The following is a 26,602-nucleotide window of genomic DNA, read 5'->3' as shown; positions in this document are numbered from 1 at the left end:
ATTGGCAGAAAAACAGACACATAGACAAATGGAATAGAATTGAGAACTCAGAAATAAATCCACATAAATATGGACAGACAATTTTTGACAAAGAAGCAAAAGACATACAATGGAGAATAGACAGCCTCTTCAACAAGTGGTGTTGGGAGAATTGCAAAGCCACATGCAAAAGAATAAAACTGGACTGTTACCTGTCATCATGTACCAAAATTAATTCAAAATGGATCAAAGACTTAAACATAAGACCTGAAACAATAAACTGTATAGAAGAAAACATAGGTACTAAACTTATGGACCTTGGGCTCAAAGAGCATTTTATGAATTTGACTCTAAAAGCAAGGGAAGTAAAAGCTAAAATAAATGAATGGGACTATATGAAACTTAAAAGCTTCTGCACAGCAAAAGAAACCATTGACATAATAAAGAAGCAACCAACTGACTGGGAAATTTTTGCAAACAGAGCCTCTGATAAGGGACTAATATCAAAAACATGCAAGGAACTCATACAACTCAACAACAACAACAACAAAAACACACAAACAACCCAATTGAAAAATGGGCAGAGGACCTGAAGAGATATTTCTCCAAAGAGGACATACAAATGGCAAATAGACATATGAAAAAGTGCTCAACATCACTAATCATCAGAGAAATGCAAATAAAAACCACAATGAGATATCACCTCACCCCAGTCAGAATGGCGATCATCAACAAGACAAATAGTAACAAGTGTTGGAGAGGCTATGGAGAAAAAGGAACCCTCATCCACTGTTGGTGGGAATGCAGTCTGGTGCAGCCACTGTAGAAGGCAGTGTGAAGGTTCCTCAAAAAATCACGAATAGAATTACCATATGACCCAACAATCCCTCTCCTGGGTATCTACCCAGGAAATCTGAGAACATTTATCCATAAAGACACGTGTGCTCCAATGTTAATTGCAGCTTTATTTACAGTGGCCAAGACATGGAAACAACCAAAATGTCCTTCGATAGATGAATGGATAAAGGAGTTGTGGTATATATACACAATGGAATAGTATTCGGCACTAAGAAAAGATGAAATAGTACCATTTGTGACAACAGGGATGGATCTTGAGATTATAATGCTAAGCAAAATAAGTCAGACAGAAAAAGCAGAGAACCATATGATTTCACTAATATGTGGTATATAAAACTGAAAACAACAAAAGAACAAGACAAACAAATGAGAAACAAAAACTCATAGACACAGACAACAGTTTAGTGGTTACCAGACGGTAAGGAGGGAGGGGGGTGGTAGATGAGGGTAAGGCGGATCAAATATATGGTGATAGAAAGAGAACTGACTCTGGGTGGTGAATAGATAACGTATTACAGAATTGTACACCTGAAATCTTTGTAACTTTACTAACAATTGTCACCCCAATAAACTTTAATTTAAAAAAAAATTATATGCAAAGTCAGACAATACATCACAAGGAAAGAAAACTGCACCAATATCCCTCTTGGATACACACACACACACAGACACACACACACACACACACACATTACTTGTCCATAACTTTCTTTTTTATACACAATTAAATTAAAATAAATCAGAATGCATATCATAGCACTTGGTAAATTAGAATATTGTTGAAATATTCTCTTTATTAAAATAATTATTAGACTATTAAAAGTAAACTATTGGCATAATATTTTATTTCTTATGATGAAATATTTTAGGAATACAAAAAAGTAGATAATAATATGAATCTGAATCTGAATACCCATATTCTCAACACCTAGCTTAAAATTTTATAACATAGATCTAAAATATGTCTATTTTTAATTTAACATAACTTTTCAATATATACAAGGTAAAAATGACAAAATAATTGTTAAAATTTCAAACGGGATTTGCAAGATTGTACTATAAAAGGAGTTGACACATCAGAAAATATTGGGAAATTCTCCCTTACAGTATTTGCTGAAGTCATAAAGTGCTTTTAAACTGTGGATGGAGTGACACCAAATTTCTTCCCAGACCTGCTCATTCAAATTCACCTAAGAAGCTCAGCAAAAAGCAAAGAGTAAATGAGGCTTGAATGTTCTTTTTTATTCTTAAGTGCAAAGCAAATAGCACAAACATTTTCCTTCAGCGTTCTCCATACTTTGAACCAGTTTATGTTGTTGGTGCAGAGCCAGGAGCTGGGTGAGAGGTAATAGGAAGCCATTACTGTGTGCTAAGCCCCATATCAGATACATTATATACCTTAGTTTATTTAATTTGAAACCGTCCTTTCAAGCAGGCATTTTTGTGGTTGCCATTTTGCACATGAGGAAACAAGGGCTAAAGGTGCTGTGGGACTTACCCAAGGCCAGCAGTGTTGGAGCCACCACTCAAACTTACTTGAGTCTGACCCAGAGGCCATGGGGTACATTTTCTGTTTAGCGTGCCTGGGGACTTCAAGGTGTAGAACAAAACAACACATGACAAAAAAAAAAAAAAAAAAAAAAAAAAATCACAAATGAAAGCACACTATGTTTACCTCTTCAAGATAAGTAAAGTACATCTTTTCTACTCTTCTAGGGGCAGAGTCAAACTCAGGCAGGAGCTCCTAGAATTTTCAAAAGCTTCCTGTCTCATTCTTTCCCTAGTAAATCTGAGGCACTGGGCCTCAGCAGCTGCTGATTGCCTCCACTCCTGGAGATACAAGGGAAGACTCAATTGCCAAGGCCACTAATAGACTAGCAAACACATATGAAGAACACAGTAGGTCCTGACTGCTGGGTTGCCAGGGCCCCTGTATTAACCAATGACCAAAATCCCAGTGTGTTTCTGAAATAATTTGCCTGCTTCTTGATAATCTTCACTGTGAGTCTAGGTACACTTCCAACTGTTCCCATTCTTTGTCTTCACTGAGCCTCTCGGGTGGAACTCTTTCACTTTTGTTTAACATTAACTCAAACCAATGCAAAATCCAAAGTACGTGGCTTTGCCACTTTAGGCAGAGAAAAGGAGTAAGGAGGAAGAGGGAGAGAAAGGAGTAAGAGATAGAGAAGAAAAAGGAGCAGAAGGAAAAGAGAAATCAAAAGATGTTTCTTTGGGATACATTTTGCTGATCTATTAAATGAGGGTATGGCACCGTCAATTCTTCATCTTTTTTGGATGTTAGCATTTATGAAGAAAGCTATGGACCCTTTTTAGGGGTCATGCATATACACGCTAATCTTTGCCCACAATTCTGAGGAGTTCATGGATTTTAAACTAAAAATCTCTTTGTTCCCTTCCAACTCTATGGAAGTAATCCCACTATAAATTGAAATCAAGCCTCTTTTAGTGCTATCAAGTTCTGGTTCTAGTTCATGGTGGTGGTGGAGAAATAATAATATTGATAGTTGTTTGCTTAGCAACCTGCAGGTGAAAACCTAAATGATGTCAAATTATCATCATTATTCTAAGTATTTTAATACAATACAAAGATAAGCTTCAGCTCCTCAAGCAGGAATGCTCCACAGAGTAGAAGTCTGATAACCTCCACACCAGCCTTTCAAAGAAATTGCTGGGAGGTTCTTTGGTTGAAAGAAAAAGGCCGAATGGCAAGATGAAATGGGCAATGAAATTTTTGGGGTGTTTTTCATATTCTTGTTCTATTCTATTCTTTTATGACTAGAATAGAACAAGAATATTAAAAACATATTCTTGATATGAATGATAATCACAGAGGAAATTCCCTTGGCAGTGTTGTATTTCCATGGTGACAGAGGTCAAGATTAACAAACCCAGGATCTGGGAACACTGTGCTGCAGGGTAGATGTGAGGGAAGGGCTTGCAGTCAAAGTGTCAGCAGGGAACCCATTTTCACAGCCTCTGCCTTTGAAAGGTCACAGAGTCTGAGTTGTGCCTTTCTGAATGGATAAACCAGGGATGTCTTGAAAGTAATAATAGCTCCAATCACTTCCCCCTATGAAAAAATGTGCAGTGCCCTTCCTCTCAAAGGCCAGGCACCAATGCTTTTCCCTAACAATACATGGATTGTTGGAGGATGTTTGTGCTCTTTGTATTGGCACCAGAAACTCAGAGATGCCAAGTTTTAGAAACCAAATGTACTTTAGAAAAGCAATTAGATCTTTAGAAACAAAGGATCCTAAATAAGTTCTGACCATGTCAAGGCAGGCTAAAAGATGAATTAATTAAAAGAGTAGGAAGCGTACAGTTTAAATTAAATATCAGATGGCCCAAATAATTCCCCTTAAAACAAAACTCAGTTATTTTGCCTGAAACTGAATGTCCTGATTTTATTATTTTGGATTCTCCTCTTATGCTTTTATGGAAGTAGATAATATCATAAAATTTGTGTGGCTTTCTTCAGACCACAAATACAGAAGAATAATGATGGGATTAAATTAAGCGCCAAGGGTATTAAAGTAATTGATTAAAAATCTGTGATTTCTTTGAGGGGAGACAGGATTCTATGTTGGATGAAAGAATGCTCTTAGGACCCTAGAAATGGAATGGAATAGACTTTTGTGCATTGCAGGGCTATGGTGAAATGGACTGAGATATGGGGCAGTTCTTTCCATTTTAAGTAGCGCTAATGCATGCTTAGGAGTCCTGCTGCCAAGAAGATTTAAGCTTTCCTTACATGCATTGTCTCCTATGACTATCTATATGCTAATGATTCTCAGACCTCAATCAGAGTTCCAGGTCCCTATACATACACAATTACCTATTAGATTTTCTGTTTGAATGACCATCAGACACACTAAACTCAACAGGAACCAAATGAACTCCTTGTCTTCACTCCTTCATCTGTTCCTCCTCTCGGTTTTAGTAAATAGCCAGATATCTGGGAATTATCGATGTCTCCCCTTTCTCCCTCACCCTGAACAACAATTATAAAGTCTTGTCTGTATTCTCTTGTAATGTCTCAGACTCATTTACTTTCTGTTTTCATTTCCACCCTTCCTGTTTAGGCTTTCATCACCCCTCCTGAGGATTGTTTCATCCTCCTGTACTGGGCAACTTGCCCACATCCACCAATCCGTTCTCCAGTCCATGATCAGAGTGATTTTTCTAACATTCAAATGTGATCATGATCATTCCTCTTCTTAAAAGCAGTCAATGGTTCTTCACTGCCCTCAGGATAAATCCCAAATTCTGTTACAAGCATTGCAAGACTTGGTAGTATCTGTCCCCTACCTACCTATCTACCTACAGCTTCATCTATAGCTGTTCCACCCTCCATCTGCTCCCCCACCCCCACACTCACACCCTCAGCACACACACAGTGTATAAACAAATTCCAGCTGGGGTGAACTACTTGGTTCCCTGAATGCAATTATTTCTCTTCACTCTGGGTCTTTGCCTAAACTCGGCTCATACTAGCATCCACTCTCCTCTCTGACTACTTGTTTTGATGGACTGGGTTCTGCTTATGCTTTAGATGTCAGCTTAGTAGTAAATTCTTCAAGGATGTGTTCCTTGCTGTCCAGATTTACTCTATGGTCTCATAACACCTTGTGCTTTCTCCATCAAAGCATTTTTAGACTATAATTATTATATCATATTATCACAATTGCTTATTTATCTTTTTGTATCTTTATTTTAGATGTAAGCTCCATGAGGGCAGGAATTGTGTCTGTGTTCACCAGCATATTTGCAGTGCCTTGCACAGTCCTCAAAAATATTTGTGGAATGTTCTTAAAGAATCCCCATCAATAAATAAGCACCTTATGGACTACTGAAATATCTATTACGTAAGCTCTGAACTCATGTTTTTTTGACTAGCAGTGAATTTTCAACATGGACTAGCAAAGTTTCAGATACATCATAATACATTTTTATTACTTAGTATTTAGTGTGATTAATGTTCTCCTTTCTCTCTTACATTCTATGACTGTAACTTACATTTACCTACCATAGGTTCCCACCACAATTATATTCAGAGAATATTTTGGCAGTACTACCTTTCTGTCTAAGAAGATTCCTGTGGATTAAAATTTGGCTCATGTAGGTACTAAGAAACCAGTGCTTAAAAAAAAAAAAAAAAATGTGGGTGGAGTGCATTTTTCCAAACATTTTTGGCCTTTTTTCCCAAGACAGAATAAATTGGATGGGAGAGAGGATTGAAGATTATCTATAATACTTTGGAAATAACATACAGAGAAAGAGGAGTTTGCCAATTGTCTAAATATTTTCACCATGATGTCTTGGACCACTTGGTAATCTCTGTAATTTCTAACAAATGTAAAATGTTTTTTGTGGAATTACAGTATTTGAGAGGAACTGTGAAGGTTGTCTGGCCCTTTTTAGCAATTTCAATTGGGACATCCATCTGTTGCCAGTCACCTTTCTTAAACCAAACATTGATTATAACACATTTCCTTGCAAAAACCTTTGCTGGTTTCTCCAATGGATACAGAAATAAAACTCAACCTAATTAGCATGGCTCACAAGACCCTATGTTACACAATCCTACCTCTTTTGAGAATTCATCTTTCCAGAGTCCCTCCATGTATCTTACATTCCAGTCACACTGTTTAACTTACCATTCTCCAAACATACTTTACCCTTTCCAGCTCCCATATTTTTGCCTTTCTTTGCCTTATACCTGGATTCCTTAACCACTATTCCTTCTTCCTTAACCATTTTTGCCTAGTGCAATTTTATTCATTCTTCAATGCTCAGCACTCCAGCACCTATAATACAGGAATGGCTAATGGGGACTCAAGTGTGCAAGACTCTAAATGTCAGACCAAGGCAGTTGAACTTGATCCCAAAGCAATGAGACTGAGGGATTCTAAGTAAATGGATGGTAGGCACACAGTTGTGGTCAGTGAACAAGTTATAACAAACTGACAAGTCCCAGGGACCAGGAAATGTTGATATTCACTTAATGTGTAGCCAATGATAAGGAAAAACCATCTCTTTCAAGTTTCCTGGACATGTTCCCTGGAGATGTTCCAAGTGTCCTGGAAATGGATCCCAACTATTCCCATTCTTTCCTCCTAGTCTGATATTCACTACTCTTAACATGATATTCTGTTGCCACACTGCTGGCCAGCTGTAAACTTCTACTGGACACACCAATACAAACAAATAGAAGTGTCATTTGCATCATGAGGCCCTTCTTGTGTCATCTTTGATTTCTCATGTTGCCATATTCATGACATCTGCCAAGATTTCCCAATTAGCCATCTGCCAACCACCTTCATGCTGAAAACAAAAATCAGAACAAAGACATGTTTACTTAATACCACAGTAATTTGAAAAAATCTAGCAATCTTTCTAGTTCATCTATGGCATCTTTACTTAGAATTTCTGTAAATGATCAAATAAAAAAATTGAAGGATAAAAGTAAAATCACTTGGAAAAGTTCAGCTTAAACGTGAAAATCACTTATGCTTTCAGTCATTAACATTACGATGTGAGAAATAGAAGCCAGTAATTTCCAACTGACAATGTAATCAAAAATTGTTTAATGAGAAGGACATGAAATGGGTACATGTGTTTTAAATGGATACAAAATCCATTTAAATTTGGTGATGATACAAAATCCATTTAAATTTAAAACTGATGCTTTCTAAAAGAAAAAAAAGACTTTTCAATTAAGAGAACTGCTTTCAAGAGCTCCAAATTGTTTTAGAGTTCAAGTAAATGTCTCCAAAAATAAATTCATCCTTATAAAATCCAAATAAATAAAATGGATTTATTTTGCTCATGCCATGTGGTTTGTAATTACTTTAGAATTTCCCATCACTCTTCCTGGCTTGTCTTCTCTTCACACCTGTCAGAGCTATCTGTCATAGGGAAAAGATGCTGTCCTCAAACAAGAGCTAAGAACTTTCTTCTTGTCTCTTTGCTTCAATGACCTCCACCTGGGAAAGCAATTATTTAACTTATTTGTTAGTTTCCTTGGGATGTTACACATAACTTTTTAAAACTTTAAGAAAAATAAAAACAATGCTTAAATTTAGTCTAACAGTTGAACAATTACTGACTTCCCCAAACTGTCTTCTTCCTCAAATAATGGATGGATGATTCAGTTGAATCTAGTTGGGGTTTTTAGGAACTGGTTTGTAAATGTGAACCCTGCATGAGAAGACTTCCAGAGATTGCATTTTTAAAACAAGTGGTTTACAATTTAAACAGGACTTCACCACCACTACTCCCTAGCCCCCAGAAAGATTTGCAGGTATGCCTATACATTTGTTTTTTGATTTTTGAAGTATTTCATATGCAGTTTGTTTTTATTTTTAAATGTTACAATTTCGTGTGACTTTTATTATTGTAAGCTACCCTAGTATTATCAGTAAGTCATATGTGCACAATGGGATATTTCAAAATAGTATCATCTCACTCAGTAACCTCCTAGAAGATTTCCAAATGGAGATTCCTGGCTGTCTCTGGGGAGGTGTAGGTGATAGTCTGAGTGGTTGTAGGTGGATGCCATAAAATTTCCTGCTTCTCGGTTTCCAAGGCTTGCTTGAGATTGCCTGTGGTTAAAAACCAACTGCCTGCAAGCATTCAAAGAAGTTTTCAATAGGTTGACACACACCACTTAAAGGGAGAAAGTAAGAGAGAAGGAGGTCAGGGCAGAAAGAAGACTTGTCTTTCAGAACGTGGTTTAACAGTTGGCAGGGAACTTCCTGCTGCAGAGGGAGTCGTGACCTGGGCTCTGCTTCATGTTAGGGAGTCATGGCCAAGGTTTGTCAAAACAAAGCCACACACAACACCCTAATGCCAAATGGTTAGAAGCTCTGGCCCTCTGCAAATTAAATCATTAGGAATTCCTTCGGAGAAATTACAGCCCTTTGAGTTCTCTGTGGCTAAGCAAATGCAGATGTCTAAGTGTGCATATTGTTATCTCCCTAGACACAGCTTGGAACATGCCACTTCCCTTTGTGAAATCCTTTAAGGCTTCCACCCTCCTTGGACAAAGTCTAAAATCTGCAACCTCCCTTTTAAAGCTTTCCCCAGTTTTGTTCTATTTACTTTTCCAATTTCAAGTCACAGTTTTCCAAATGTGCCAGACATCCTAGTAACCATTGGCTTTTGCTCAAGCAGTAATTTCTTCAAGAATGCATGTCCCTCCCTCCAAATAACCTACTGTGGAATATCTACTTTCCCTTCAAATCTAGCTCAATGCCAGGTTTTCCTGTTATAATTAGCCTCTTCCTCTCACTGTCTGAACTCTGTTTTAGCATTTCCAATATCATCATTTTCAGCAACAATTGAAAATGTAGACTTTTACAATACTACAGCAATTGCATCCGGGTTCTTCTTCCAGCTCTGCAGCTTACTATGATGTTAATCTTCCCTAAATCTCAATGTTCTCCTGATAGATGGGAATTATTCTAAAATAGGGTTATTGTGGGGATTAAAATAAAGTTATTGTGGGGATTAAAATAGGGTTATTGTGGAGATCAGAAAATATCAGAAGGAAAAGAGTTAGAATAGTGCCTGGCACTGCATACAAGTTTGCTTTTTTTTTTCTTTTTTTTTTTTTTTCCCCTCTCTCAATAGACTGTGCTATTAGGGTCATATCTTACTTAACATGTATTCTCAAAAGCACTGTGATTTCCACTTGGTAGGTGCTAAATAACTTTTTATTGAATTCAGACATTTATTGAGCAGATTCACACTACGAAGCTAGAAAAATCACATCAAACAATGCAAATGTGGGAGGTCTCTGTGGGGAGGCCCCCTGCTAAATTTGCTTTGGTTCAAGCCCATTGTACAGGCCTCCAGGCAGAGCTCCTGAGGGAATTAAGCCTTGCTCCTTCCTTTGCTCCCAAAGTAGGCAAACACCAGCTTGCTCACTGTCACAACCAAGGAAAAAAAATTGATTAAAAAATCTCAAATAGCCCCCTAAAGATAATTATATTATTTTTTCCCTAAAGCTTAACAGGAAAAAAAAAAGTTGTAAAGGGATGATTTCTAATATAGATCAACAAATTAGTGATGAGTAGCTTTTTTTTTTTTTTTTTTTTTTTTACATTTTTATAACTCTCTTTAATGTCTGGTTTCTTAGAGAACAGCTGGATTCCCATATCTGGATCTGCATTCAATTGGTTGTGATATGTTATTTTGGTTAACGTATATGAAGAAAATTGGCCTCACACAGATGTGTAGATGGGAAAAGGAGGTCTCAACAAGGGGTTGTTTCTTAAAGGTTAGATGCAACGTGAAATCTGAACCATATCAATGAAACTTTCTTAACTTGTTATATTAAAATCCATTTTTCAGTCTTGTATATTAAATGGATATTTTACCATGCATGATTTTTTAACACCATGCACTGATTGTTTGGAAAATATTGATTCACTGGGTTATGCAGACATTTAAATGTTAATACATTTCATTACACAATACATATAACTACCATTTGTTAATATCTCCACCACCTCCATCAGAAAAATCTTTAAAGATTGGGAGCTTCACAGTGGAAGATATGAGTTTCTAATTTTTGCTGAAAGTTCAAAATTTTATCATTGGCAATACGTGTTATCAATTGTTTTCATTGAAATGACAAGCTCACGTGGTTCATTTTGAGAAAATACCAAAGTTTAAATAACCATACTTTGTTTATCAGTCATTCTTCAAAGTAAAAATTGTGTTTCATGAAAAAAAAGTCCAGTTGTGTTCACTATGCAAATAATTACACAAGTTTTTTTTATCTTGAGACAACTATTGTACTCTGGTGTATAACAGAATTCCTCTATTTCACAACACAGAACAATAAAAAGATGAGTAACCAAGAGTAAAAGAATTTTTAAATAATTTCTTACTTTATTAAAGTTAATTATTATTTTATAAATTCTGATTTTATTATTATAAAATACTTTATTAATTTATTATCTAAATTAATATTTTTTACTGCTTCATCAAGCTCATTCTTAAGCCACCTGGAACTTCCTTTTTACTGTTTTCTGACTCTATTAGTCATAACACATGCCTTTCTCCCTCTCTTCCTTGAGTTTCTGCCTAAGGACATATCCTATCCCTTTAAGACAGGATTTAAACAAGAGGGACCATCTCAGGTTTTACCTACAGAATACTACTGCAGGGCCTGTGCCATCTGTTATTTCCCTTTAAATTTGGTGAAAAAGAACAAGAGCTTAGAATCAGAATGCGTACTTCATCCTGAAGCAAGATCATTAAAACTTTTTAATAACTTCCAAAAGATTGAGTCTATAACCAGTAACTACTTTTCAATCAAAATATTGAAAACAACTAAATTATAAGGTTTGATTTACTAATTTAATTAACAAAATCTTGTTTGCCTTGTTATTAATTTGTTATTTACTATACGTGCTTTATCAAGTAACATTGGGCTTGTTAGAGCCAGTGATAAATCTGACGATCTTCTGAAAGGGCGGAGAACAGCAAGAAATCAAAGGTTCAAAAAAAGCAAAGACACAGAAGGTGGCTTTCTTGGGCAATTTTTTAGCCTTTGGCCTTTGGCAACTCGCCATCAGTGTTCATGAGACTCAGGTTCATAGGAATGATCAGCACACTGGAAAAGTAGGTTGTTCACCAGATCATCTAAAGTAACGCAGGAGAGTTCAGTCAAGATGGCAGAGTGGATGAATGCTGTGCTTGCCTCCTCTGTGACCACATTAAAATTACAAATAAATTATAGAACAGTCAACCTGGAGAACCATCTGAATATGAGCTGAACAGAATTCCTATAACTAAAGATATTAAGAAGAAGCCACCTCGACACTGATAGGAAGGGCGGTGACGCAAAATGAGCTGGTACCATACCCATGTGTGTCAGTCAATAATTGGGAGGGATATCTTGGCTGCAGAGGTGCCCCCTGAAGAGCGAAAGGTCCCAGCCTCATACCAGGCTCCCCAGCCCAGAGCACCAGTGCTGGGAAGATGAGCCCCCATGGTATTTGGCTGTGAAAATCAGCAGGGATTTCATCCATCTGGGTGAAATGGAAGAAGGCTAGAAACCCAGGCATCCTCTTACAGGGTCCACAGACAGACTGTCACTCACCCTGGGTTCCAGTGGAAGGACTGAGGCTCAGGAGGTGCCAGAGACATATGGGAAGGGACTGAGTTGTGTGGTTTCAGAATGAGGGCTGAAGGGAAAGGCACCATGGTTTCTGTGTTGAGCCTATCTCCTATGTAGTCAGCTGGCAGACATCATCTTTCCTGTGTTGAGCCCTTCCCTCACACAGCCAAATCTAAATTTTCTTTGGCCTGGTCAGCTCTGCTCACTTTACCCTGGTGAGTCCCTAGAACTCCACCCACCCACCCAACTTGCACAAGGTCAGAGGCTTTTTTGTGGCTGGTAGGCAGCTGGTGTTGGGCCATGCTGCACTCCTTCTTGGAAAACTCTCAGGGTTCTGCAGACTCCAGGCGAGTGGAAGCTGACCTCAGTGTGCTCTGAGAATTTTGCAGAGTGGACCCAGGCTCAGAATGGGGGTTAAATCTGAATCTGCATTAACCAATTGAATATCAGTCACACCATGCTGGTGATACCCTATGCTAAGACACCGCCCCACCCAAGGCTCTTTCAGTGGCTGAGCCTTGTGGACAGCTAGAAGGTTGAAGCAGGTCTCAGGGTACCCTGGGCTTTTTGATGAGATGCCCAAGGCCCAGTACTGATGACAGCTGGCCTCAGTTCCAAGTGAGGCACCATGCACCTACCATGAACCTCCAGGTTCAGCACAGACAGGAACCAACCACAGAACCCTTTGTAGCTTCTAGCAGATAGCCCCAGATGAGTCACAGATGGAGGCTGCCTTGGTCTGCACAGGAGCTCCTCACAAGAGGACCCAACTAGTATACACAGTGACCAGCTTTAAACCACAACAGAACATCACCTGATTAACCCCACAGGAGCACACCCAAGGGTGGTCTCAGCAGGCACCAGAGGCCACTGGAGCCAATCCTGCTCTGTGGAGGTCGGCCTTGCAAAACATCTCGAATGCTGTGGTCATGGCCAATCTTTACAGCCAGTAAGCCTGATGGTCAGTCCCACCCACTGATGTGTCAACAGCAATCAAAGCTCAACTATAATAGGAGGGCACATACGACCTACACAAGGGACACTTCTGGAACAGACGGCTGAAGTGACCAGGGAGACTGCACCACTGGGCCCCTCAGGATACTTACTATATAAAGCCACCCTACCAAGACTTGGAGATGTAGCAGATCTACCTAATACATGGAAACAAACAGAGACAGCAAAAATGAGGAAACCTAAAATCATACCCCAAATGAAAAAAATAAGAGAAAACTCCAGAAAAAAAACTCAACAAAATGGAGGTAAGCAATCTAACAGATACAGTGTGCAAAACATTTGTTATAAGGGTGCTTAAAGAACTTAGTGAGAGCTTCAATAAAGAACTGGTAAGCATAAAAAAGAACATAGAAACAATAAGAAAGAACCAATCAGAAATGAAGAATACAATAACTGAAATGAAGAATACACTAGAAATCAATAACAGATTCTATGAAGCAGAGGATCAAATCAGCGATTTGAAAGACAAGTTAGCAAAAAACACCCAATTGGAATAGCAAAAACAATTTTAGAAAATTAAGATTCTTTCAGGGAACTCTGGGACAACATCAAGCATAACAACACTTGCATAATAGGGATACCAGAAGGAGAAGAGAGGGAGCAAGGGATTGAGGACTTATTTAAAGAAATAGTAACTGAAAACTTCCCTAACTTGGCAAAGGAATTAGACATAAAAGTCCAGGAAGCACAGAGAGTCCCAAATAAGATGAACCCAAAGAGGCCCACACCAAGACACATTATAATTAAAATACCAAAGGGTAAAGACAAAGAGAGAATCTTAAAAGCAGCAAGAGAATGACAGTTAGTTACCTACCCAGGAGCACCCATAAAACTGTCAGCTGATTTCTTAACAGAAAGTTTGCGAGATAGAAGGAATTGGCAGGAAATATTCAGTGATGAAAAGCAAGGACTTACAACCAAGACTGCTCTCCCCAACAAGGCAATTATTTAAAATTGAAGGAGAAATAAAGAGCTTCCCAGACAAGAAAAAGCTAAAGGAATTCATCACCACCAAGTCAGTATTACAAGAAATGTTAAAGGGATTTCTTTCATAAAAAGAAGGTGGGAAAAAAGAACATAGCTATGAATAATAAAATGGCAATAATTACATACCTATCAATAATCACTTTAAATGTAAATGGATTAAATGCTCCAATCCAAAAACATAGGGTAGCTGAATGGATAAGAAAATAAGACCTATACATATACTGTCTACAAGAGACCCACTACAGATCAAAAGACATACACAAACTGAAAGTAAAGGGATGGAAAAACATATCTCATGCAAATGGAAACAAACAAACAAAAAGATGGGGTAGCAGTACTTATATCAGACAAAATGGACTTTAAAATAGGCTATAATAAGAGACAAAGAAGAACATTTCATAATAATGAAGGAATCAATTATCATTGGATATAATTGATTATCCAACAAGAGGATATAACCCTTGTAAACATTTATGCATCCAACATGGGAGCACTTAAATACATAAAGCAAATATTAACCAACATAAAGGGAGATATTGACAGTAATATCGTCATAGTAGGGGAACTTAACACGTCCACTGACATCAAGGGATAGATCTTCTGGACAGAAAATCAAAAAGGAAGGAGTGTCCATAAATTATACATTAGATCAGAGACATTTAATTGATATATTTAAGGAATTTCACTCCAAAGTAGCAGAATATCCATTCTTTCCAAGCGTGCATAGGAATATTTTCCCAGATAGACCGCATGTTAGGACACCAATCAAGTCTCAATAAACTTAAGAAGATTGAAATCATACAAAGAACCTTCACCAACCACAGTGGTATGAAACTAGAAATCAATTATAAGGAAAAAAACTGAAAAATACACAAATACATGGAAGCTAAATAACATGCTACTAAACAGTGAATGGGTTAACAATGAGATAAAGGGAAAAAAATCAAAATGTACCTTGAGACAAATGAAAACAAAAACACACGATCCAAAATCTATGGGACACAGCGAAAGCAGTCCTAAGAGGGAAATTCATGCCAATACAGGCTTACCTCAAAAACAAGAAAAGTCTCAAATAAACAATCCAACCATACACCTAAAGGAGCTAGAAAAGAACAGCAAACAAGCCCAAAGTGAGTAGAAGGAAGAAAATAATAATGATCAGAGCAGAAATAAATGAAATAGAATCTTAAAAAAAATTCAAAAGATCGATAAAACCAAGAGCCCGTTCTTTGGAAAAATAAACAAAATAGATAAATCTTTAACCAGACTCATCAAGAAAAAAGAAAGAGGACCCAAATAAATAAAATCAGAAATGAAAGAGGAGGTAACAGCTGATAACACAAAAATACAAAGGATTATAAGAAAATATTATGAACAATTATATGCCAACAAATTCCACAACCTGGAAGAAATGGATAAATTCCTAGAAACATACAATTTTCCAAGACTGAATCAAGTAGAATCAGAAAATGTGAACAGACTGATTACTAACAAAATAAAATTAGTGACCAAAACACTCCCCACAAACAAAAGTCCTAGACCTGATGGATTCAAAAGTGAATTTTACCAAATGTTCAAAGAATTAACACCTATCGTTCTCAAGCTATCCCACAAAATTCGAGGATGGAAGGCTCCCAGGCTCATTTTATGAGACTATCATTATCTTGATTCAAAAGCGAGACAAAGACATTACAAAAAAAAGAAAATTGTAGGCCAATATCCCTGATGAACATAGATGTAAAAATACTAAACAAAATATCAGCAAACCAAATACAGCAATATATTAAAAAATCATATACCATGATCAAGTGGGATTTATTCCTGGGATGCAAGGTTGGTTCAATATCTGCAAATCAATTAACATCATACACCACATTTTAAAAAATGAGATAAAATGTATATGATCATATCAATAGTTTCAGAAAATCATTTGACAAAATGCAACATCCATTTATGATAAAAAACCTCAGCAAAGTAGGAATAGAGGAAACATACCTCAACATAATAAAGGCCTTGTATAACAAACCCACAGCTAACATCATACTCAATGGGGAAAAGCTAAGAGCGTTCTCCTTAAGAAGCAAGACAACAATGCCTACTTTCACCACGTTTATTCAGCATAGTTTTGGAAGTCCTAGCCATAGCAATCAGACAAGAAAAGGAAATAAGAGGCATCCCAATTGGAAAAGAAGAAGTAAAAATGTCATTATTTGCAGATGACATGATACTATATAGAGATAACTCTAAGGTTCTACCAAAAAACTTAGAAATAATAAATGAGTTCAGTAAAGCAGCACAATACAAAATTAATATTCCCAAATCAGTTGCATTTCTATACACCAACAATGAACTGTAAGAAAGAAAAATTAGGAAAACAAACCAATCTAAAACTGCATCAGAAAAAATAATAAAATACTTAGGAATAAATTTAACCAAAGAAGTAAAAGACTTGTACTCGGAAAATTATAAGACACTGAAAAGAGAAATTGAAGAAGATACAAATAAATGGCAGCATATGCCATGCTCATGGATAGGAAAAATTAACATAGCTAAAATGTCCATACTACCAAAAGCAATCTATAGATTCAATAAAATCCCTATCAAAATACCAAAAACTTTTTTTTCACAGAACTAGAACAAATAATTTTAAAATTTATGTAGAACCAAAAAAGACCCCAAATAACCCTAGCAACCTTGAGAAAGAACAAAATTGGAGGTAACACACTATCTAATAGCAAACTATACTACAAGGCTATAGTAATCAAAACAGCATGGTACTGGCATCAAAACAGACACATATGAGTAGATCAGTGGGACAGAATAGAGAGCCCAGAAATAAATCCATGTGTATGTGGTCATTTAATCTATGACAAAGAAGGCAAGAATATACAGAGGAGTAAAGACAGTCTATTCAATACATTGTGTTGGCAAAACTGGACAGATATGTTCAAACAAATGAAACTGACCACCTTCTTACACCAGATACAAGAATAAACTGAAAATGGATTAAAGACTTAAATGTAAGACCCGAAACCATAAAACTCCTACAAGAAAATATAGGCAGTAAACTCAGTGACATTGCTCTTAGTGATATTTTTTCTGATATAGCTCCATGGACAAGGGAAACAAACAAACAAAATAAACAAGTGGGACTACATTAAATTAGAATGATTTACACAGGAAAGGAAACCATCAACAGAATGAAAAGATAGCCTACCAAATGGGATAAGATATTTGCCAATAATACATCTGATAAAGGGTTAATATACAAAATTTATAAAAAAAACTCATACAACTCAACACTAAAAAAACAAACAATCCAATTAAAAATGAGCAGAGGACCTGAATAGACATTTATCCAAAAAGGACATGTAGATGGCCAATAGAAAAATGAAAAATGCTCAGCATCACTAATCATCAAAAAGGTGCAAATTGAAACTACAATGAGATGTCATCTCATACCTACCAGAACGACTATCATTAATAAATCAACAAACAAGTGTTGGTGAGGATGTGGAGAAAACGGAACACTTGTGCACTGTTGGTGGGATTGCAAATTGGTGCAGCCACTATGGAAAACAGTTTGGAGGTTCCTCAAAAAATTAAAAATTACCTTATGACCCAGCAATTCCACTTTGGGATATTTAGCTGAAGAATTTCAAAACACTAATTCAGAAAGATATATGCACCTCAGATATATGTTCACTGCAGCACCATTTACAATAGGCAACATGGGAGCAATCCAAGTGCCTTTCAATAGACGATTGGATAAAGAAGAAGTGGTACATATATACAATGGAATACTACTTGTCCATTAAAAAAACAAAAATCTTACCATTTGTGACAACATGGATGGACCTGGAAGGTATTATGCTAAGTGAAATAAGTCAGACAGAGAAAGACAAATACTATATTATGTTATTTACATGTGGAATCTAAAGAACAAAATAAATGAATGAACAAAACAGAAACACTCATAGATGCAGGGAACAAGCTGATGGTTGCCAGATGGGAGGGGATTTGGGAGAGGTGTGAAAAAGGGGAAGGGATTAAGAAATGCAAATTGGTAGTTATGAAATAGTCATAAGGATGTAAAGTAAAGCATAGGGAATATAGACAATAATATGGCAATAACTATGTATTCTGCCAGGTGGGTACCAGACTAGTCAGGGGGAATCACTTAATTATATAAGTGCCTAACCACTACAGCGTACACCTGAAACTAATATAAATTAATATTTAATGTCAACTGTCATTGAAAAATTAAAAAGGCAGGGGAAAGTGAAGGGGAATAAGAGGTCCAAATTTCCAGGTGTAAAACAAATAATAAGTCATGGGGATGTAATGTACAGCATAGGGAATATAGTCAATAATATTGTGATAGTGTGCTATGGTGTCAGATGGTTGCTGGACTTATGGTGAACACTTGTTTAGGTATATAAATGTTGAATAACTATGGTATATACTTAAAATTAATACAACATTGTATGCTAGCTCTATTACGATAAAAATATTTTTTAAAAAGTAATGCAGAAATGCACTTGCTGCCAGTGGACTAGGATTGGACAGATTTCAAATTTATGCTTACTTGAAACATTGGAAGGAGTCTGAAAGAAATAATATACAAATAAAATAGTAAATGGATAATCTTAAAAAAAATCATCCTGACCCAAATTTCATCCTGAGCTTACAAACTTTTCTGTTCTAGAGAAGCCTAGGTCATAAGACCTAATACTTGTGTTCTAAGTTAAAAAGAGATATCTTGATGACTAATAGGAAGCAGCACATTTTCTTCTATTCATGCAGGCAAAATAATATTTTCCATATCTTTTACCCTTGAGCAACAAAAGAAGTCCTGAGTCTATTCTTTTATAGTGAAAATATCTGAATCAGGCAACAGAGCACATGGGTTCTTTTCTTGACTTTAAACATTGCTGGGTGTGACCTGGAGCAAGTTGCTCTGTCCTTTAGAGTGTGACGTGATCACCAGATTGTTCACCTCCTCTAATACACAGAGATAGCCTTACAGTCTCATTCTCATGCACCATAAAGAATCAGAGTTTACCTGAGTAAAGTGGATTGTCCTTAAGTTCTAGGTAAATAAAATGCCTTGAACATAACCCACTTGCTTCCAGTTTCAAGAACTGTATGAACTGGGAGGTTCAGATTCTCCTGGCACCTCTGTCTCTTAGGCTCTTTTCTCCCCCACCTGCTGGCATGTTCCTCACCTTACCGGCTGATGGGAATCTTTGCTTTACATATATACATGTACAGCACACACACACACACACACACACACACACACACACACACACACTCACCACACACCACACCAAACTTCCTATTATCTATTTGAGAGTTTAGTAAAAGTTAATGAAGATGATGAAAATGCCAAGGACAGCTCAGAGCTCAGATGTTTTGTTGGTTCCTCTCTTGAAGATACCTGGGTTAGAATTCTGGTCGATTATTTATTAGTTATATATTCCTGGGAAATTAGCTTAATTTTTCTGAGCCTTCATCTCTCACTTAAAAGACATTACTTCTATTATATGATTGCTGCAAGAATAAATGAGATAATACACATGCAACTCAATTTCCTGAAAGATTTATAGCTTTTATGGTCACCCTCTAAAAAGAGATATAAATAAAAAATAATAATAATAAAGATGTCAATATTCCCTAATACAATTCTTATCAAAATCTTGGCAAGATTTATATATATATAGGCAATATTATTCTAAAATTTATAATGAAAGGCAAAGGAACTAGAGAAGATTAATTTTTTTTTGAAATTAATAAAGTGGGAGGAATCATTCTACCGATATTGAGACTTATTTTATACTACAATAATGAAGACTGTGTGGTATTGTGGGAGAGAGAGACAAGTAGACCAGTGGAGGAAAAATGAAAGTTCATAAATAGATCACCATAAATATGCCCAAGGTAATTTTGACAAAGATGTAAAAGCAATTTAATGGTGAAAAGACAACTTTTTCAATAAATGGTGCTGGAGCAAGTGGACATTAGCAGCCCATCTAAGAAAGAAACAGACTTCTACTTAGGGATCACATGTTGTATAAAAAAAAAAAAAAAAAAAAAAAAAAAAAATCTCAAAATGGATCATTGACTTAAAGACAAAATGTAAAAACTATAAAACTTTCAGGAAAAAGTAGAAGAAAATCTTCAGAATCTAGAGCTAGGCAATGATTTCTTCAACTTGGCACCAAAAACATGACCCACAAGAAAAATTTGATAAATCAAATTTCATCAAAATTAAAACACTTATTCTGCAAAAACCCCTGTTAAGATGAAAAGAGAAGCTGGAGTGGGAGAAAATACTTGTAAAGCATGCAACTAATGAAGGACTAGTCTTTAGAATATATAAAGAATTCTCAAAATTAACATTGAAAAAATAAACAGTCCATTTAGATAATGGGCAAAAGACATTCCCTGAAGAGTATATGTGAATGGCAAACAAGCACATGAAAAGATGTTCAACATCATTAGCCATCAGGGAAATGCAAATTAAAACCACAATGAAACATCACTGAACACCTGTCAGAAGGCTGACATTAAAAAAAAAAAGTGGCAATAACAACACCAAATCCAGAGGAATTGCAAAAAAACAGGATTGTTTGTGGATTGCTGGTGGGAATGTAAAATTGTTTTAAACACTCTGTAAGACAGCTGGCATTTTCTTTAAAAACTAAACATACAACTACCATACAAAACAGCCTTTGTACAGCTGAGAATTTATCCCAGAGAAATGAGGACGCTGTCGACACAAAAACCTGTCCCTAAATATTTGTAGCAGCTTTATTTGTAATAGCCCCAAAGTGACAATGACCCAGATGTCCTTCAATGGCTGAATAATTGAACAAACTGTGGTGTATCCATGCCATGGAATACTACTCAGGAATAAAAATGAACAGACTTTGATACACACACGACCTGGATTAATCTCCAGAGAACTATGTTGAGTGAAAAAACCACTTCCAAAAGCTTAGACATACAGTATGGTACATAACGTTCTGAAGTGAAAAAATAATAGTAATGCAGAACAAATTAGTACTTGCCAAAGGTTAAGCAGGAATCGACGGCAGAAGGAAAGTGTATAAAGCTACAAAGGGGCAACTTGAGGGGTTTGAATACTGTGGGGGTTATCTGGGATATAAAAGTGTATTTGGTTTTAATATAAGTAAATCCATTCGTCTTTTTATTTATTTTTATTTTTTTATTTTTTATTTTTTTTATGTTTCCTGCCTTTGGAGTCTTAGAAAACTACTGCACACACCCAAGATTATATAGTAAAAGGCACTTCATTTTCCTCTAGCACTTGCATGGTTTCATTTTTCACGTTTAACTCAATTTCTCTGTAAATTGGAGGGGGAGGAGACATGGTGCCCATATTGATTTTTTTTTTTTTTTTCAAATGGAGACTCAGCTGTGTTAACACTATTGAATAGGCTATCCTTTATCTACTTATTAGAGATATCCTCATCATTCAAGAAATTCTTTCATTTACCTGCACTACCTATATCTGGCCTTTTATATCTGTCCCTTTTATCTTTTTATTTTTTCCTGTGCCTGAGAATCGCCATCATAAAACATTTAAGGACCAGAAAATATTCATAGTGGGGATTACCAGTCACCCACCTTTGCTATCCATGTACTCACTAGCTGGGTACCCTCTGGCAATTAAAATTCTCTGAACTTCAGTTTCTCCACCTGTAAAATAGAACTAAAGGACCACTCTCTTGTATAATATTAGCACAGCAAGCTCTTCCCCCTTCAAAAGACTGTTAATGCAGGATTTTGTAAGAAGTTCTGCTTATTTAGTCTAGCTCTTTTGTGCACCAGAATCTTGTTTCTAACAGTCTTTTAAAAACTTTTTTTGTTTAATTTTGAGATAGTTTTAAATTCACAGATTTGCAAAAATAACAGTTCCCATTTATCCTTCATTCAGCTCCTTTTTACATTAACATCATATGTAACCATAGTAAAACTATTAAAACTAAGTAATTAACCTTGATACAATACTAATAAGCAAGCTACAGTTTTTATTAGGATTTCACCAGTTTTTTTCCATTAAAGTCCATTTCCAGCACCATAATCCAATAGAGGAGTTCATGTTGCATTTAGTTGTGTTCTCCAATCTATGACAGTTCCTAGGTCTTTTCTAGTCTTTAATGACTTTGACACTTTTGAAGAGTACTGCTCAGTTATTTTGATAGCAGTCTTTTTCTCTCAAAATAAAATTATTTTTTCTTTTAAACCAGTAGCACATCACTGTTTCCCATTTTCCCAACGAATGACTGGTTGACACATAGTACTGAAAGCACCACTTGATACTGGATTTTATTACTGGAGGAGATGGAATTCCAGGATCCCAACTCATTATTTGTGCAATTTGGTTCCGAAATGCCAAAATGAAAGTCAGGTTAAAAGCCTCAAGTTGTTTCCTAAAATTTAAAGGAAAAGGAGAAGGAAAATGATGTAACTCTGCACCCCCTTCCCCAACTGGAAAGGGTTAGCTAAGCTTAGATCATGAAAGACAGAGTGAAAGAGTTAGCGAAGATCATGAAAATCAGAGTGAAATCTCCACACTTTTCCTTAATTTCACACATTATGCATAGTTACTATTAGCACATGTGCTTCCAATCACCCCCTGTCTTAAGAACAGTGCAAACGTGGGTGCTAAGAGAATTGAGTCTGCCAAACATATTTGACACCACAATGCCCTTGAAAGAGATATCAGCTACACCCAGATATATACGTACATCTCAGCAGTTCTATTTTATTAAACTCACAACATTTCCACCCAATTTAAACTCACTGTGATAGCATACGTTGTGACAGATTTGGGTGGTGGTTTCCTTTCCAGTTGGCTCCAAAAATACCATATTAAGCCAGGCCACAATCGCATGCCAAGTCCATGATTAGCTTTCCCTTTCCACTTGGGTCTCTTTTGTTTTTGGAGCAGATATGCCGTGCTGGATACAAACATGTAGGGATGGAGTGAGAATAAGACCTGTTAAAAAGAATGTGACAATAGCTGTGAGAATCCATTTTAAGAGTAGCAACTCTTGTTACTTTACATGTTAGCTATGAATCCCCAGCCAAGGGCTGTATTTCTGTAATAGAGATTGCAAACTGGTGGCCCCTGGGCCAAATACGGTTCACAGATGTGTTTTATTGGGTCAGCTTAATGTTATAAAGCATCTGAATTTATGGCCAACATTTACATATTAAGAGATTTTACACAAAATCTGGAGTTCTGGATTCTCATGAAAAACTTGAGGTGGCCACCCTAAGTCTACTTTTCCACATGGCAACAATTGGCTGGGGTTGAAGAGCAGCTGGCTTTTTGAGACGGGGTATGTGCCATCTGGTTAGCATAATCTCTGTGTAGCTCACTTCTCCTATTTATGTCACTTGCCTCATCTCTGTGGGTGTTTGCATTTTCAACACTAGTTTATAATCAAGGATAAGAGGACTTTGATTATTTAGGCTTCTGGTTCTACCAAGGTTGAAAAAAACTGTGATGAGAAAAGATGACCTGTGTGTTAGACCTTAAGATAAGGATAAGTAGGAATAATTTATTGGGGGAGGTGATGCCAGGAAACACTGGTAGAGTAGTGGGAAAGTAAGCGGAGAAGAGAAAACAAGCAATACAAACTGCATTATTAACTAATTGCTGTGGTCAACTGGAGACTAATCCTCCCGGGACTTCCCATCAGTGACGGACTGATGGCTGTTCCCAGAAGCAGCGAATCCTCAGCATTTCCAGCCTGCCATTCCTATGGGCAGATCCGCCTTGAGGTCAGAGAAGACCCTCAGACAAAGAAAGGCAGATGCCAAAAATTGGAAATTAGTGCCATGCAAATTAAATCCCAAGAGGATATGTGCAGGGCACCAGCGGTATCAGCCGCAACACGCTTCTGAGGCGAACTCGAAGTGATGTGTGCAGTAATGATTTTGTCTCACAGAATAAAGGAGGCTGAGCAGCATCACAAAGTTTCTCCCCTTCATGAGAACTGCTCATGCTTTGAACCAACTCCAAAAATTCTCCAAATTGGCTTTAACTTCCTGCTGCTCACTCTTAGCCCTTGGGTAAAAGGTTGCATCAATCAAACCACCCAACGCAAGAAAGTTGTGAGCCTACTAAGATGGAGTGTCTTTTGAAGTTGACGTGGGCTTTGGTCTCCTAATTCCCAGTTTACATTTATTTATTCCACTTAAGCACTTTCCATGGTTAGCCTATAATCAGAATCCAGATGTGAATAGGCCACATTCATATTTTTATTGCTAACAATAGTAAGTCACATGAGAATTGGATGTAATTCAAACATGAGCCTTGTGTGTGTGAATGCTTTAGTTACATTGATGTTTCCTTTGGTGAGAATCCTTATAATGAACAAGCATCATGATGCGTTTATAGTGACTATAGTGACTAGAGCAGGACAAAAATATAAATTATGTAACTATTTGCATTGAGTTTCAATCATTAATTGATCCAATCCTGCTGATATGACAGCTGGTGACACTCATCCACCCAGTGGAAACTAACTGTAATCTCCTGAAGGGCAGAGGCAACATCCATCGTCAGTACTTGGGCAGAATCTGCCTGCATGTAATAGCTGTTTACTGAGCCCCAGGACTCATCCTTTTTGCTTGGCACACTCTAAGTGCTCAACAACTACATGTTCTCGCCACCTTTCCCTCTTTCCCTTCCTTCCTTCCTTTCTTTCTTCCTTCTTTCCTTCCTTCCTTCTTTCCTTCCTTCCTTCTTTCCTTCCTTCCTTCCTTCCTTCCTTCCTTCCTTCCTTCCTTCCTTCCTTCCTTCCTTCCTCCCTTCTTTCCTTTTCTCTCCCTCCCTCCCTCCTTCTTTCCTTTCCTTCCTTCTCTCTTTGCCTCAGTTCATCAATTAGAAGTGGGATGGGGCTAATAAAAGAACATTCTAAAGATAAGATGTATAAATGGGTATACTGGGGTAGGAAAGAACTAATTCCTTGAACATTAGGTATCTAAAAAGGTTTTTTTTGTGTGTGTGTTTTTGTTTGTTTTTTTGTTTTTTGTTTTGTTTTGTTTTGTTTTGTTTTAGGTCTAACATATTTTCCTGAGCCAGGAGAACCCTCTTAATGGTGACAAGCCAGGTTGAACATAATTCCAGTTCAAGCCATGGGTAGCCATAATGTTGTGTATTGACTCTCAGCTCATGAAGGTTTTTGCCAAATTTTCTCTATGGAGAATTCTTCCTAATGTGTCTTTAAGTAAATTTAAACTAGATAGGACAGAAAATAATTAAATGTTCTGACTCAATTACTCAACAGGAACCCTAAAAAGTCAACCCACGTTGATTACAATGTTGGTCATTATTTTGGATAAGTACTCAAGAAGAGTATGCACATTCAGAAAGGGACCACACAAAACACCTAGAACAGTGATTACAGAGAGGGTATAGAAGATGTGAGTGTCACTGTGTATGTCAGTCAGTGCGTGTATCATGGGGAGTGCTGGTGGTCGTGGGTGGCTCTGGTGACAGAACATATAGAACCATCAGAAAAACTTTCTCAAACTACAAATCTCCTTCCAACCTGCTGCCTGATTCAGAGAGTGCTGGTTTGCTATGCCACTGAGGGAGAATCTCGCAAATAAGAAGGCTGTGCCCATACAAGAAAAGGATGCTGCCTGTGTAAGCTCCTCTTTCCATTTAATTCAGGGTGAAGGAAACCCCTGTTGCCAAAAGTTGCTCTGGCCAACCTTCCTGATGAGGAAATTACAAAGCTGGAGGCCTCTATGGAGGACAGGCCCCCCATTTTGCAGAACCCACTGGTTGTGACTCTGGGGTTCATGGAAAGTTCCATCCCCACCCCACAAAGGGTGGGTGGTGCCAATGTAGTGTGATAAGAGCACTCGCCCTAAGAGCCATAGCCAAAACCATCATTTCCACTCACCGCCAAAATGTCTGAAGTGCCCTCGATTAGGTCACTGCTTCAGGAAATCGCTATGATCCCATAGCCCCCTGTTACAATAAAAGTATGTTCTTTGAAAGAGGCAATGTGGATACTGCTTGTAACTGCTCCTTGTGGGAGTGCCACCCATCCATTATAAGAAGTCATCTGTAGGATGTTGATATTCTTATTCCCTTCTGCAGATGAGGAAACTGAGGTTCTAGTGAGGTTAAGAAACTGGCCCAAGATGCCATAGAGATATTAAGTGTCAGAATCAGCAATCCAGTCCATTGATATGGATTGGCTCAGACCAGCCAATGCTGTCTAGCAGGGAGGAAGGAACACCCATGAGAGGGATGGGGCCAGCTCCAGCATTCTATATATGGGGGTCTTTCGGATGCATTCTGGATGAGGTAAGGTGAAGGTGGTGGTAACTTAGGGAATTTGCTTTAAAGCTGTATTTACACAGCAAGCTCACATTTTAAAAAAACTGACTTATTTGGAATGACTTGGAATTGAAGGAACTTACAGGGCAGTTTAAGACCACTAACGACCCGCTAGGTGCCACCACTGAGAGGTTGATCCAATTAGCATTTTTAAAGAAACTATCATGTGCCAGGTTGTAGGCTAAGCACTAGAGACATAACAATGTGCA

General features: G+C 37.2%; 1 long non-coding RNA gene across 1 annotated transcript in view; it reads left to right on the top strand.

Moving 5' to 3' along the window:
• LOC148755796 (uncharacterized) overlaps positions 1-26,110 on the top strand; it is an 81,978-nt gene extending 55,868 nt beyond the window's left edge. The window contains exon 4 of the long non-coding RNA XR_016018481.1: positions 25,098-26,110. This is a non-coding gene — a long non-coding RNA (uncharacterized LOC148755796). The remainder of the gene's footprint in view (positions 1-25,097) is intronic.
• Positions 26,111-26,602: the final 492 nt, after the last annotated feature.

Source organism: Rhinolophus sinicus, chromosome 14 (assembly GCF_057876585.1).
Source record: "Rhinolophus sinicus isolate RSI-liver-muscle chromosome 14, RSI-T2T, whole genome shotgun sequence".
In the NCBI taxonomy this organism is placed as follows: domain Eukaryota; kingdom Metazoa; phylum Chordata; class Mammalia; order Chiroptera; family Rhinolophidae; genus Rhinolophus; species Rhinolophus sinicus.
Note: the sequence above shows the minus strand (reverse complement) of the source record. Positions and strands in the feature narration are given on the sequence as shown.